The sequence below is a fragment of the Staurois parvus genome, unplaced genomic scaffold (genome assembly GCF_062004578.1).
Source record: "Staurois parvus isolate SC_StPar_1 unplaced genomic scaffold, SC_StPar_1.0 ptg000243l, whole genome shotgun sequence".
NCBI lineage: Eukaryota > Metazoa > Chordata > Amphibia > Anura > Ranidae > Staurois > Staurois parvus.
Genome location: NW_028318039.1, coordinates 6207017 through 6221357, shown reverse-complemented (window position 1 = coordinate 6221357; position 14341 = coordinate 6207017). Strand labels below are relative to the sequence as shown.

Here is a 14341-nt window from a genome sequence, read left to right as displayed (position 1 = left end):
CAATTTAGTAGCATCAATACTTTCTGAGTCACTGCCCCGAAACAAGTATACAGCAAGTGTCTAGGTCAGTTGCTCAAATGGTTAAAGCCAGGTCATGCTCAAGAACAGAATGAGAGCAACTAGCATTGTCTTCAGGGTATCAACAATGGCAACCTATGTACTTCTCTCATGAAAAGTTACTTTTAACGCATTAAACTTTCTATTTTTGCATGCAGTTTTTTTCTTGGCTCTTCACGCCAGCAAATTAAATACATGTAAAACACAACAATAGTTCAACAAAACAATGTTTTATTGATTTTCTATTTTTTATCGGACACATACAATGAAAATAGAAAAATAAAAATACAGATGGATTTCAGAGTGTGCAAATCAACTGATAAGCACTTTTTTTTATTAGCAATCCAAAGATTTTGGAGTATTTTTGGTACTCTTATAATTTAGCAGAAACATTAGATGGTTTTGATTAGGAAAAAAAAATAAATCACACATTAAAAATGTCTTTCCTTGCATTTCATATTAACAGCAAAATTTAAAAAAAAGTAGATGCTGATGTATTCCCATTTTCATAACAGGTACCAAAAACGTGTGTGAAACTGATTTTTTTTAAAACATTTTATTATCCTATATTTACAGTATTTTATAGCACAGTTGTCTAGCTGGAATATAAATACATGTTCCATTCACATTAATTTCTTACCAACTCAATGAATGTACACACTCCCAGGTGGTGTCATGTACTTCCAACTTAGAGGGAATGCTCCTCCGCGGCAGTTTTTGTGGTTTAGAAATTATACTTAGGCAAATAATATAGCAGAACACTACTAAACAAATAAATGGAGTAAATCTTGTTGGTATTTTTTTTTAGGACTCATAGTAGTTTTTCAATATTTACTTTTTTTTCAACCCCGAAAAACCAAAAGCCTATGAGCCTTTTTGGCAGATATGGGCGAGTACATATGGCACTGGCTGTGCAAATTCGATTAATTTTTTTATACATAGTGAATACATATCGAAGCCCAATTTAAATCAACTCCCTTGCCTACCCCCAGTCCTCACCCCACATGTACTTTTTTTTCAGCTCTCTTCTGGCTGTCATCCATGGTCCTCTTTGCATCTTCTCCAGTTCTAAGTGATGCAGAGAGTTTTAATGACATGATGACATCCACTCTGTTCTCTGCTTCACTGTATTGTGAATACGGTGTGCTATGGAGATACCCCACCTAGGGGACAAGGACAGGCACATGGCACCCTGCACTCACAAGACATAAAAACAGAATAGGTGAGTCTACAGGGGACAGAACCTGTGTGGAGGTGTATACTTCAGCAAGAGATGCGTTTTTTTTTTTGTTTGTTTTTTTTTCAAAAAGTTTGGGCTACCAAGTTTAAAATCAAATTTATAGTTGTTATTTTTAAGAGGAAGACTGGTGCAACACAGCTTTAAAATCTGCTATACAGCAAAACAACATACGAATACATACATATAATAATAAAACTTACACTTCTTTTTTCTGGACACACAAATACAAAAACATGATCTTGCACACTCTATCCCAGAGTTTCTTAACTAGGGTTCCTCCAGAGGTTGCTAGGAGTTCCTTCAGCAATAAGTAATTTTTCCCTCTCAGATACATTTTCACTGACATCACTGATCTTTTTAGCCATCTGTAAGGTGTTGATTCTTCTCAATGACCACAAATGGAAGGAGCATTCTTCCCACTGACCATCACACTAATATATCACGAGTTGTAGATATAGTCCAAGATACGCCCGTTCTTAACCTCTGAAACCACTAAGCAACTTATTCACTCCCTTGTTATCTCTCCCCTTGACTTTTGTAACTCCCTCCTCATTGGCCTACCTAATCGCAGGCTATCCCCTTTTCAGTCTATCATGAATGCTGCTGCCAGACTCATCCACCTTACTAACCGTTCCATAAATGCCATCCCTCTCTGCCAGTCCCTCCACTGGCTTCTCATTGCCCAATGCTTCCCATTGCCCAATGTTCAAAACATTAACAATAACATGTGAAACCATTTATAACTCTGCCCCAAATTACATCACCAATCTTGTCTCTAAATATCACCCAAATCGTCCTCTCCGCTCCTCCCATGACCACCTGCTCTCTAGCTCCCTTGCTCATCTCCAGAGCATCCCCCATCCTCTGGAACCCCAATCTATCCAACTATTAGCTACTCTGCCCACTTTTAGGCGATCTCTGAAAACCTCTTTTCAGGGAAGCCTATCCTGCCTTCAGCTAATAACAGAATCTTCTATTTCTCCTACAAGTCCATCCCCCACAGTTATTACGTTTTTTACCACCAGCCCCTCCCTCTTAGATTGTAAGCTCCAAGGAGCAGGGCCCTCCTAACCCTCTTGTATTGAACTGTATTGTTGCTGTATTGTCCCCCTTTATATTGTAAAGCGCTGAGCAAACTGTTGGTGCTACATAAATCCTGTATAACAATAATAATATAGTAACTTTTAGCAGTGGTTCCCTGAGACCAGAAAGTTATTCCAAGGGTTCCTCTGTGTTGAAAAGGTTGAGAAAAGCTGCTCTATCCATTGCATTCCAGCACAAGCTGTATCATCTATATACAGTATTAAGCCAAGATAATAGGCATATACCGTATTTCTCACTTATAAAGACATTATTTTTATTAAAAGGAAGAGGAACCTGTTATTGGAAAGAGTTAATTGGCACATAGCTGGTATTTTCTCCCATAAAGGTTCCTCTACTGTAACAACATGGACATATGTACATACATTGAAAATCCGTTAAGCCTTTCCTGTGCATATAGGATTGCAGAGTGTAGTGATTGTATTTATACTTGCCTTTCTGCCCTGACCTATAGGTTTTCATAATAAAAATGCCAACCTTTGCACCTGTCCAGCCGCTACCCACCTGAGTGTTGGGAAAATCCCCACAATGCTTAATGGGTTCGATTACTATAAGTAGTCTGGAGAGATGGAAATGTGCAAAGGTGGTACCTTTGAAGATTTTTTATCTGTGTATCAAGGGAAAAAAGGCAACTAAATTTAAGAGCATTACAAATGATCATTTCAGGAGCAGTAGATAATGGCTTTCCTACTTAGCTTTATAGGAACCTTTACAATACAGATTTTTTGTAAGATTCAGTGGCTGAAAGCTTCATTAAGGAACATATACAGTATATAAACCTGCGTATCAGTTAAGATGTTTTTCATACACCAATGACTAAGGAGAGCTCAGATGGCACAACTTTTAGGGTATATAGTTTGCTACTAGCAATACATACATCAACGTACACAAGTATATGGCATTGAACTTAAGGCAGCAGAACACAGTAGGGAACACCTGATAATGAAAATGTAAGAGAACTAACCAAGCAAAAAGGTCTGAAATTGTCCCAACTAAATATTTCAGGCCAGAAAAAAGAGAAGTATTGAAGAGGTGCCACGTAGCTTTGTATTTCTTCTGCTCAGTTTTTGTTCAGAGGTGAAAGAGAAATTTAAAAAAGTGATGTGCATAGAGAGGACTCATCTCAGACTCAGAGGTTATCCATTTTTTTGCTATGTCACACTTTTAACATTGAGGACCCTTCAAAAAATAGGTTACTCAATGAACACTATCAAATGGAAAAAAACTTCTTTCTTTTTTTGGGGGGAGGTGTCACCATAAATATACTATGTGACCCACCTCATAGGAAACACTTCTTTGTAATAAAGAATGATAACTGTGTTCAGGGCTGCTAAAAAGGCAGATGTATGGGTGTCAAAAGTATATTCATGACTGCACAGATACCCCTCTTTTGGCTGGTGGCTGCAGGCACAGTGGCTATTACTGCATAGAGATCAAAGATCCGTACACAAATACCTGCTCAGACCTTCTAATCTACATATTCTCTGAATAACAAACAAGTGGAGGACTGAAAACAAGGCAGCCAAATACATGTACTATAGAAGAGTAGAAGGTGTGCAAATGTTATCCAAAAAAGTAGGTGGTGAATAATGGACTGTTGTAAAAATGTACTATGTAAAAGGTTTTAACAAATCATTTGCATGTGCCATTATTTCTCTTTCTTTGTAACATGATTGCTTGATCTCAGCTTATTGTAAGTCACTCCAAGGATTTTGGGTTAGGTACTCCCTTACCCACGGAACAGAGTGCAAATATATATATATATTTTTTTTTTTAAATAAGTGCAAGCTGAGCCTTCTCAGGAATCTGCATATATTGCATGATTTCTGTTTTCTTATTTAGACAATAATGTAAAAAATCACTACAAATTAAAAAGTTCAGGTCCACAAAATTGCCATTTGAAGAGGTATAATCCTACCTGCCAGAAAAGGGCTACTATAAAACTTCCAAACACTACAACTTCATTGCCTATCATTTCTGTAGCTAACCATGGAGATGAAAAGACAGTGCTCAGTACTGTTGTTTTTAGGGCAATTAAACAAAAGCATGTTCGTAAAAAGAGAAACAAACAATCAGTGCTTGAAAGTTGAACCACTCAATGGTCAGAGGTGCTAAACTTAGAATGATGTAGTGATATCTTTATCCCTCATTTTCTATACTGCCATGTGCACTTCCAGTTATAGTCTGCCTCAGAAACCCTCAAATATGGGTACATTAAAGCTGGTCATACATTATACAATTTTCTTATTCAATTTCCTTTAAATTTACTTTCAACTATGTAGTGCAAGGGCCTGCCTGAGTGCATACAAATTGAAGGTGTTTAGGTTTGATCTCATTGTATATGGTTTTGATAAATCTAAAGGAATATTGTACAAGAAAATAGTATAATGTATGGCCAGCCTTGGAGTCTGCAATCTCTGGTTCATAAAGAGAAATGCTCACATAGAATATCTTAACCTTGAAAGTGTCCCATACAAACTCTAAATAAAGTTCCAAAAAATTAAAACTTGCAGACTGAATCCAATTCATTCACAGATAAGGTAAACATAGTAATATGGCAAACCGATAAATAATAAAAAATAAAAGGATCATTAACATGGACTAATTCATAAAAGGTTTAAAAGATTTGCTGGCTTATATGGAATAACTAGTAAGGTAAATTTGGCGAATACATTTTCTAACCAACCTACTGTTTGCCTGCAGTTCCTCATGAGAAGCTGCAGTGCACTTCCTGAGCTGAGGCATTCCTGTAGGTTTGTAGATGGACATCTGCAGTGTGAAATCCTTTAAAACTGACTGCTATTCTCACAAGAGTTGGAGTGTTTTTCTAAGAGACCTGTAGTGATGTCACTATAGTGCTGTTTATTGTTCTGTGTGCTCTGCTGGAGAGGAAGCTGCACATCAGGGCCTGAAGTGCAAACATCTCCGTTTCGAATTAATTCATTCTGTGGATCCATGCTTCCTACCTCTGCTTCTCATTGCAGATGAGATCTGACATAAGGAAGAAAAAGCCTGAAAAAAATGAGCTGCAGGGAACCTACAGGCAATATTGGTTACTTATCATTGGCCTCTGCTTACCTTAGATTAGATATGATATAGATATGATTTAGAACTAGAGGCTTTCCAATACTCTCTTGAAGTTTTTTCTGATTCTTATGTGACTCATCTTACAGGAGATCCAGCATAGAGGCAGTTTTCTACATTTACTTTACCTGCAAATTATCTGGATCTAAATAGCGCATATTCGTGTTGTGGAGCTGGAATCAGAAGTGCACAATATGGAAGGTTTTATTGCATCCTATCTACATTTCTCATAGCCTGGAAGAGATATTGGGCCCAATTTTTTAAGTGTTAAGAAGAACTGTTCACACTTCACAAAGAAACCAGATTCTCACATTTACACTAAAAGAAGGGAATCTAGTTGTTAAGCTTTATTTTAATGCACACAACTAATACCATGTGCAATAATGCTTCCCGCTACCCTACCTGACATAGCTACACATTTACAATAATATACATTACCCAACTACATAGAAAATGCTAATGGCACTGTTACACAGGTGATTACTCCACTACTGCTACCACTACTGCTACTCTCTCAATATAACTTACAGTCTATGTAAGCACTGACATTAGTGCAACTTGGTACATGGGCTGCAGCCATGCTTAAGACTCCTGTAGATTACAGTTGATCTTGGTTGTCCACGGAATTCATCTCGTTTAACTTCATACTTGCGCTCTCTTTTTTTGTCCATTGAGCTGTGCTATTGGCCTGGTCATTCCCACTTTGTAACCCATGAAAACATAGGAGGTGAGCTGCAGATGGGAATGACCCAGCCTGCATTTCACTGGAGAAAAAAAAATACAAATATTTGGAGTTTGGCTAGGGATGAGATTGAAGGACACCCAAGGTGATGTCTACTGTGTATGTTAGCGAACTCCTCAGCAAGTGACATTAGCCATAATTTCATACAAAAACCACTACTGCGGGTCATATCTGACAATTCTAATATGTTACGGAGAGCTGACAAGTCATTATGAAACCACATGTAATAGGGCTCTAATGTGAATCTCTCACCTTTTGTCAAGATAGAACTTCTTCATGCCTATTTTAATTAATGGCTTCTCCTTGTAAGGCAGCAGGTGGCTTAGGTTTATTGGCCCTTTCAGCACCTTACCATAGCAAATGTATTTATATTAATTAATTTAATCACGACTGGGCAGTAAAGGAAACCAGTATTGCTGTAGATGTAGAACACTATTGAGACCCAGGCTGTTTATTCCTGACATGGACTCTTTATCTTGCCATGTGTTTGTGGGTATTATGAAAAAAAAAAAAAAAAAAAAGGCGCTTAACACAAGGGATAGTTAAAAAGAACCTAACATTAAGAGGCAAGGTCATCTAATTACATAGTGCCCCCTCCCCACATCTAAAATCACTTAAATTCTGTAAAAACACATACGGAACGGAAGTTAGAAAATATGTTTACCCTAACCCACAATGGAGAGGATGACATTACATTCCTTCTGGCAAAATCCTAGGAACATTGAGAATTCCAAATCTAGTGAGAAGACACTGCAGGACAGTGTAGGAGACTCTTATTACGAGATCGTGAGATCTGGCATCCTCAGTTTGCCCAGGATGGCACCCTCGCTTAGTCGCCAAGAGCGGAAGTCTAGGTAGGTAGGAAGGTTTCCTAACTACTTTACAAAAATGAGAATTCCAGGCATGCACAAACCATGTCCTGGTCCCTGGATACAGTATGTCAGGACCAGAGCATAACTGCACACATCCTGCATCTCAACAAGGCTCAGATTAGTTCAGATGAACAGGGCATACATATAAAAAGAAATATATAAAAAAAAAAAGGCCACACACACATTCACAGACTGAACATGATGTTACAAGTAAGAGTTAGAAAAAAACACCTACGCCCTTTGCTAAATTTTATTCCAGTTGTGGGACAGCATTTAACTGTGTCATAGCCTGCCTAATTATCAGACCACAAATGAGAAATCTCTCACTAAATCCTAAGAGTGCTGTTCCCACATTTCACAAGCAGGCCACAAAGGTCAGAACAGCTATTTCCAATCATGTGCAAAAGTAGCTCTCAGAGCTAAAGAGATGATATACAGTTTCCAGCAATCATATGTTAAAGAACTTAATTAGCAAAAATGAAAAATGTTATAGTTGCAAACATAAAGACTGTACAGGAGAATAAAAACATTACTGACGTAAAATAAATAATATGCAAATATCTTTTGCCCTTAACAGAGGACACAATACACAGCGTTCCTTACTACTGCATATTAAACAGCAGAGTATTGCCATATGCTATTATTATCCCTCAGCATATTACGAAACACAGGCATTGCCATTTGATCTCCAATTTTCTTCATTTGAATAAACAAAACAGCATTTAATGGGTTTATACACTAATATTGCCATAGAAATAGAAAGCTTTATTTTTTTTTTTATGAACACATCCCTTCTCAGTCTGCCTATTTCCTCTCCTGACCTTCACATTTCCTCCAATATAAAAATATGACAAAGATTAGGAATGGGTCACTGTTGTCATTAGCCAATATCCTTAGGTACTGCAGGGAGCAGTGTTATTGCATCAATACCCCCTATTCTCACCACTATTTATCCCTACGGCATGTGGTTTGAGGGGAAGCACTCCAAAGATGCAGGTTGCATGATCTTTATGTATAAATGCAGCACACCAAAAATGCACAGGTATGAACAAAGCCCTAAGGCAGGGGTGCTTAACTTGTGGCCCATCGAGCCCTCTGCTGTGGCCCTCAACCTCTAACCAGGGAAGCGCATGTCCAGGGCCGGCAACCTGTTGATCATGAGTAAACCACAGAGTGTCAGTGTGAAAGCAGCCTTATACGGGGCTCAGGACAGTAATGGCTTTTTTACATTTGCAGCTTGTGGGTCAGTCACACCCGACTATTGAGGATGTGTTTCTACCACACAAACACTGGTGTAGCATCAGGGGTCACGATAACAACTCCGCCTCATGCTTCAGGGGGCTCGTGCGGCCTCCCTGTCACATTCTGTTTTACACTTAGACAGGAGGGGTGGCATATGCAGTAACTGATTCTGTTGATTTTCCCTCTGCACCTGCTGGCTTCTCTTCGTCTCCCTCCTGCAGACATTCAGTGATTGCAGGAGGAAAATGTTCACCATGCTTTTCAAAATAAAAATTCAAAGTTCAGGACCAATTAATTTCATTGTGGCCCAGGACCAGTTACCAAATCACTTAAGTGACCCTCACTCTTCAAAAATGTTGAGCACCCCTGCCCTAAGGTTAACCTTTGCTTTTGTCAGGCAGGGTAAAGAAACAGGTTCACTTTAATTCCCCACCCACAGAAGCATATATAGTATTTCCTCTCGCTTCGATCCCTTGCTATTCTATTCAGGCAATGGGAGTAAAAGGAAGGCACTGTGTATGCTACAAATCGCTGCAGTTGCAGTCTACACAGTGTTGTGAATGCCCTGTGTAACAGTGCTGATAGACCCAGTGTTATCACTTAAAGCAAGTTACATGCTCCTCTATTCCTAAAAGAACCAATATTTCTTTCGAATCCCATCACTAAATGGATCAGTTCAGAGCAAAGGAAAGGGAAGTATATTCAGCTAGGAATTGTCAAGGTTAAAAAAAAACTGTTGCTTTGCCCTAAATGGGCACAGTATAAGTTTGCTATAAAAGCAAATCATTGGGCATGGTGTGTTTAATAACACAGTTGAGAACACAGCTATAGTATTATGCCGTAAAATACTGGAGAGGCAATGTGTACCTGTCCCCCATCATTTTTATGCTCTCTTCCACTAAAAGCAAGAATTTTCAATAGAGACACGAGTAGTTCCTAAAACTGCTGATATTATTCCATTCAATAAGCATATTAAGCCATCTCATGCAATAAGCACCATTTGGGTGACAGAAATGGTTAATTCTTCATTGGAGAAGCTGAGAAAGAAGGAGCCTTGGGTAAAAAAAACTTATCAACCAAAATATCCATGTGACTTTCCCCCACCTCAGCCTTACCAAGGATATCTGTTGAGGTCACATATCTGCCAAAGATATTAAACCATCTACCAATACTGAAATCATATAACTGAAGGACTATTAATAATGACCATTTAAGGGCAAAACTTGTAAGGTTAGCTAAGCAACCATGCAAGTCAAAGACTTGCACTGCTTAAAATGCAGAACCACCAAAAATGCCTCCCCTAGTCTCTCCAAGTGACAACTACAAATGAAACCTTCATTGTTATCTGTACATCAAAAACTAGGTTAATAAAAATGGGGCTATACCACCTAAAGTAAACCAATTATATGCTGTTTATGTCATAAGCTAAAAATGCATACCTGGCAACCACTGTGTCTGCAAATTAGCAGTGAGGTATTCAGAAATCAAGACACTTCAGCTAGAGGATAATACTCTGTGTTGATATAAGCCACCGTGTTGAAAGTGAAGACATTACCGATACACTGTGAAGGTCTATTGGCAAAGTACATTTGTTCATATTTTTTTATTAGAAACCGCAAATAGCAGGTCACAAGATGATTTCAAGACGATCAGCTTTGTTGAGACCACAAATGATTGTATGGCACATTTTATGTGGTTTGAAATCTAGAATATCGTGTATCAAGTACCTTTGTTCTAGTCATTCATACAAAAAAGCTAATGTTAGTAAAAATAGACATATTATTCATATTTAAATTAACTTAATTGAGTTTGCTTTTGGATATAATGAATCTGCCATTTAGTCATACAGAGATGCATATTTACAATGGATTACGTCACTGTATCTGCAAAATAGTTGTGCCTTGTTAGGAAAACCTACTCATGCTCCAGTAGTATACATGTTATGAATATTGTTTTGTTGTTTAATCCAGCAAAACAGGATATAATAATTCAACTGTTTGGCATTGTATGAAAAAGAAAAACTGGGACACAGCAACAATAACTTGCATGTCCCAGTAATGTATTAGGATGGGGAAGGTCAAGTCTAACATGCTACACATTTATTTAGTCTTCTTACTGTACAGGCTTTGGAAAGCCTTTCACTTAGCAATGTGCAGTTTTATCAGCAATATTTACAGTATAATCATTCCATCCAGCAACCAGAGCTGCTGGAAACCGATGGTACATCTTGTGTTGAAGTCTTCTAGACTGTTTATCAAGTTGTAGATGACGCTGGCTCTCACTGGGGAAAAGGAATGTTTGGTTGCAGTTGCCTAAAAAAGAAAAAAAAAAAAAGAATAAATAAATCATCATTTAAAATTGGGAGAAATAAACAGTCCATCCACCATGGATCACAAACAACTGTTCTTTTCCTTTCATATCAGTCAAACACTGAAATCTTTCACTCACTTGAGAGCTACAGATGCTATTTTGTACAAAACAAGGGATGGTCATAAACTACTGATCTGCCCATCCCAGGAACAATTGAACTCTGTAACATACAGCCACTTCTGACTATTACCTTTCTCCTGGAAGAAAGTACAGCTTAAACCTCTTAAACAGACTAAAGCTGGTCTTACATGGATAGAATTTCAATGAATGCTCTTTAAAATATGTTTGTGTGCAAATTCTCAGAAAATTCAAATGTCATTCGAAAGATTTTGTTTGCTTTTAACATTTAATTTTAGAATGAATTGACTTCACCAAACAAAACCACATACGTTGTTAAAAATTCCTTCATTTGGGAAAAAATTTCCATCCTGTTTCTTCGAATGTGCTCATCACGAACATCAATTTGACCCACTAATGATTAGAAAAATGAATTAACGTTCTTGGAATGTTTCGTAAGAATTTTTAAAATTCTATCCATCTATGGCCAGCTATAGCCTACAGTTAGAACTGACTGCAGATAAAACCATAAGTCAGTCAATATTCACTAGCCAAACCTTAAGTGATTATACAAGAAGTAAAAACAGAGCAGCATTTAAACAACAATATAGGCAACTTAAAGTGCATATCATATTAAAGTGGTTGTAAAGGCTATTTTTGTTAAATTAAAATGAAAAAGCAGTTATACTTACCTGCTCTTTGAAATGGTATTGCACAGGTCAGCCCCTTACCTCCTCTTCTGAAGTTCCCCTCCGGCACTCTTCATTCCTCCTCTACTCCGAGTGCCCCCTCAGCAAGCCGTGTGCTATGAGGGTACCCGTGCAGGCGCACTCCCAATCTGGTCTGTCTGCATCTTGGCCATGCCACCTGCTATCATTTCACAGGATTTGACTGATAGCAGCAGGAACCAATGGCTCCCGTTGCTCTTAGAGCCTCCTGTGAGACCGGGAAGAGGGAGCAGTGGCACAGCAGACAGACAACCCTAAATCAAGAGAAGACTCAGGTAAGTGTTTAGGGAGTGAGGTGGGGGAAGAGGTATTGGAAGGCTTTCACCTTAATGCAGAGAATGCATTAAGTTAAAAAACATTTTGAGTTTAGAACCACGTTAAGGAAGGCTCAAATAGACCCATACTCATCCAGCATTGTGGTCCAACGTGGGCTGATTTTTCATGCAATTTGACCAAAAATTACAAAAGCAAGTGACACTTGTTTCAGTCAAAACAATCACAGACGCTCACCCAAATGCTAAATGTAATCTTTATTATTTCTTTATTATTTATTTCAGGTACTTACAGTATCTCACAGAAATGAGTACACCCCGCAAATTTTTGTAAATATTTTATTATATCTTTTCCTGTGACAACACTGAAGAAATGACACTTTGCTACAATGTAAAGTAGTGAGTGTACAGCTCGTATAACAGTGTAAATTTGCTGTCCCCTTAAAATAACTCAACACACAGCCATTAATGTCTAAACTGTTGCTAACAAAAGTGAGCACACTAAGTGAAAATGTCCAAATTGGGCCCAATTAGCCATTTTCCCTCCCTGGAGTCATGTGACTGGTTAGTGTTACAAGGTCTCAGGTGTGAATGGTGAGCAGGTGTGTTAAATTTGGTATCATCTCTCTCATTCTCTCATACTGGTTACTGGAAGTTCAACATGACACCTCATGGCAAAGAACTCTCAGAGGATCTGAAAAAAAAAGAATTGTTGCTCTACATAAAGATGGCCTAGGCTATAAGAAGATTACAAGACCCTGAAACTGAGCTGCAGCACAGTGGCCAAGACCATACAGCAGTTTAACAGAAGAGGTTCCACTTAGAACAGGCCTTGCCATGGTCGACCAAACAAGTTGAGTGCACATGCTCAGCGGTTGAAGGGGTGGGGGGGTCAGCCGGTCGGTGCTCAGACCATACATAGCACACTGCATCAAATTGGTCTGCATGGCTGTCATCCCAGAAGGAAGCCTCTTCTAAAGATGATGCACAAGAAAGCCCACAATTTTCTGAAGACAAGCAGACTAAGGACATGGATTATTGGAACCATGTCATGTGGTCTTATGAGACCAAGATAAACCTATTTGGTTCAGATGGTGTCAAGCGTGAGTGGCGGCAACCAGTTGAGGAGTACAGAGACAAGTGTGTCTTGCCTACAGTCAAGCATGGTGGTGGGAGTGTCATGGTCTGGGACTGCATGAGTGCTGCCTGCACTGGGGAGCTACAGTTCATTGAGGAAACCATGATTGCCAACATGTACTGTGACATACTGAAAAAGAGCATGATCCCCTCCCTTCAGAGACTGGCCCACAGGGCAGTATTCCAACATGATAATGACCCCAAACACACCTTCAAGACGACCACTGCCTTGCTAAAGAAGCTGAGGGTAAAGGTGATGGACTGGCAAAGCATGTCTGCAGACCTAAACCCTATTGAGCATCTGTGGGGCATCCTCAAACAGAAGGTGGAGGAAGCAAAGGTCTCTAACATCCACCAGCTCCATGATGTCATCATGGAGGAGTGGAAGAGGACTCCATTGGCAACCTGTGAAGCTCTGGTGAACTCCATGTCCAAGAGGGTTACGGCAGTGCTGGAAAATAATGATGGCCACACAAAATATTGACACTTTGGGCCCAATTTGGACATTTTCACTTAGGGGTGTACCCACTTTTGTTGCCAGTGGTTTAGACATTAATGGCTGTGTGTCGAGTTATTTTGAGGGGACAGCAAATTTACACTGTTATACAAGCTGTAAACTCACTACTTTACATTGTAGCAAAGTGTAATTTCTTCAGTGTTGTCACATGAAAAGATATAATAAAATATTTCCAAAAATGTGAGGGGTGTACTCACTTCTGTGAGATACTGTGTATAGCGCCATCAATTTCCACAGCGCTTTACATATATATTGTACATTCACATCAGTCCCTGACCCTCAAGGGGCTTCCAAACTAAGGTCCCTAACATACATACTAGGGCCAAATTAGACAGGATCCAATTAACCTACCAGCATATCTTTGGGGTGTGGGAGGAAACCGGAGTACCTGGAGGAAACCTACGCAGGCACAGGGAGAACATGCAAACTCCAGGCAGGTGGTGCCGTGGTTGGGATTCAAACCAATGACCCTAGTACTGCCAGGCAGAAGTGCTAACTATTTAGCCACTGTGCTTACATACTAACATACTATTATTATTATTAGTATACAGGATTTATATAGTGCAAACATACTTGCATATTTGTACTAGACAGCAATAGCTTTGTTCATTAGGATTTGAAAGTGCAAATCAGTATTTGAAGTAAAGAAGGATAAATAAGAAATAAGGTTTAGACTAATAACATGTAAAATTAAAAAAAAAAAACATTTTAAAAAGTAGGCTGGTCTATTCTGAAAATTTGTCCACGCTAAATTTAAAATTTGTAGACTTAAATTCAGAAAAAAATGTACATTCGAGGTTTAGCCCCCAAAACCCAATAACTTCTTTTCTGCTGATCAATCCCAGATCTACAGAACTCAGCCCTGTCTGGCAGGCCAGGAGACCAGATTTTTCTCTCTTTCCAATAAGCACCACAGGTCTAG

At 38.8% G+C, this 14341-nt stretch overlaps 1 protein-coding gene across 2 annotated transcripts in view; it reads right to left on the bottom strand.

The window, feature by feature from the left end:
- Positions 1 to 271: 271 nt before the first annotated feature.
- Positions 272 to 14341, bottom strand: part of NDFIP2 (Nedd4 family interacting protein 2) — a 159218-nt gene continuing 145148 nt past the window's right edge. For both annotated transcript variants that reach the window (XM_089680462.1, XM_089680464.1), the window contains one exon: positions 272 to 10650. The gene's annotated coding sequence lies outside the window, so the exon portion shown is untranslated. The remainder of the gene's footprint in view (positions 10651 to 14341) is intronic.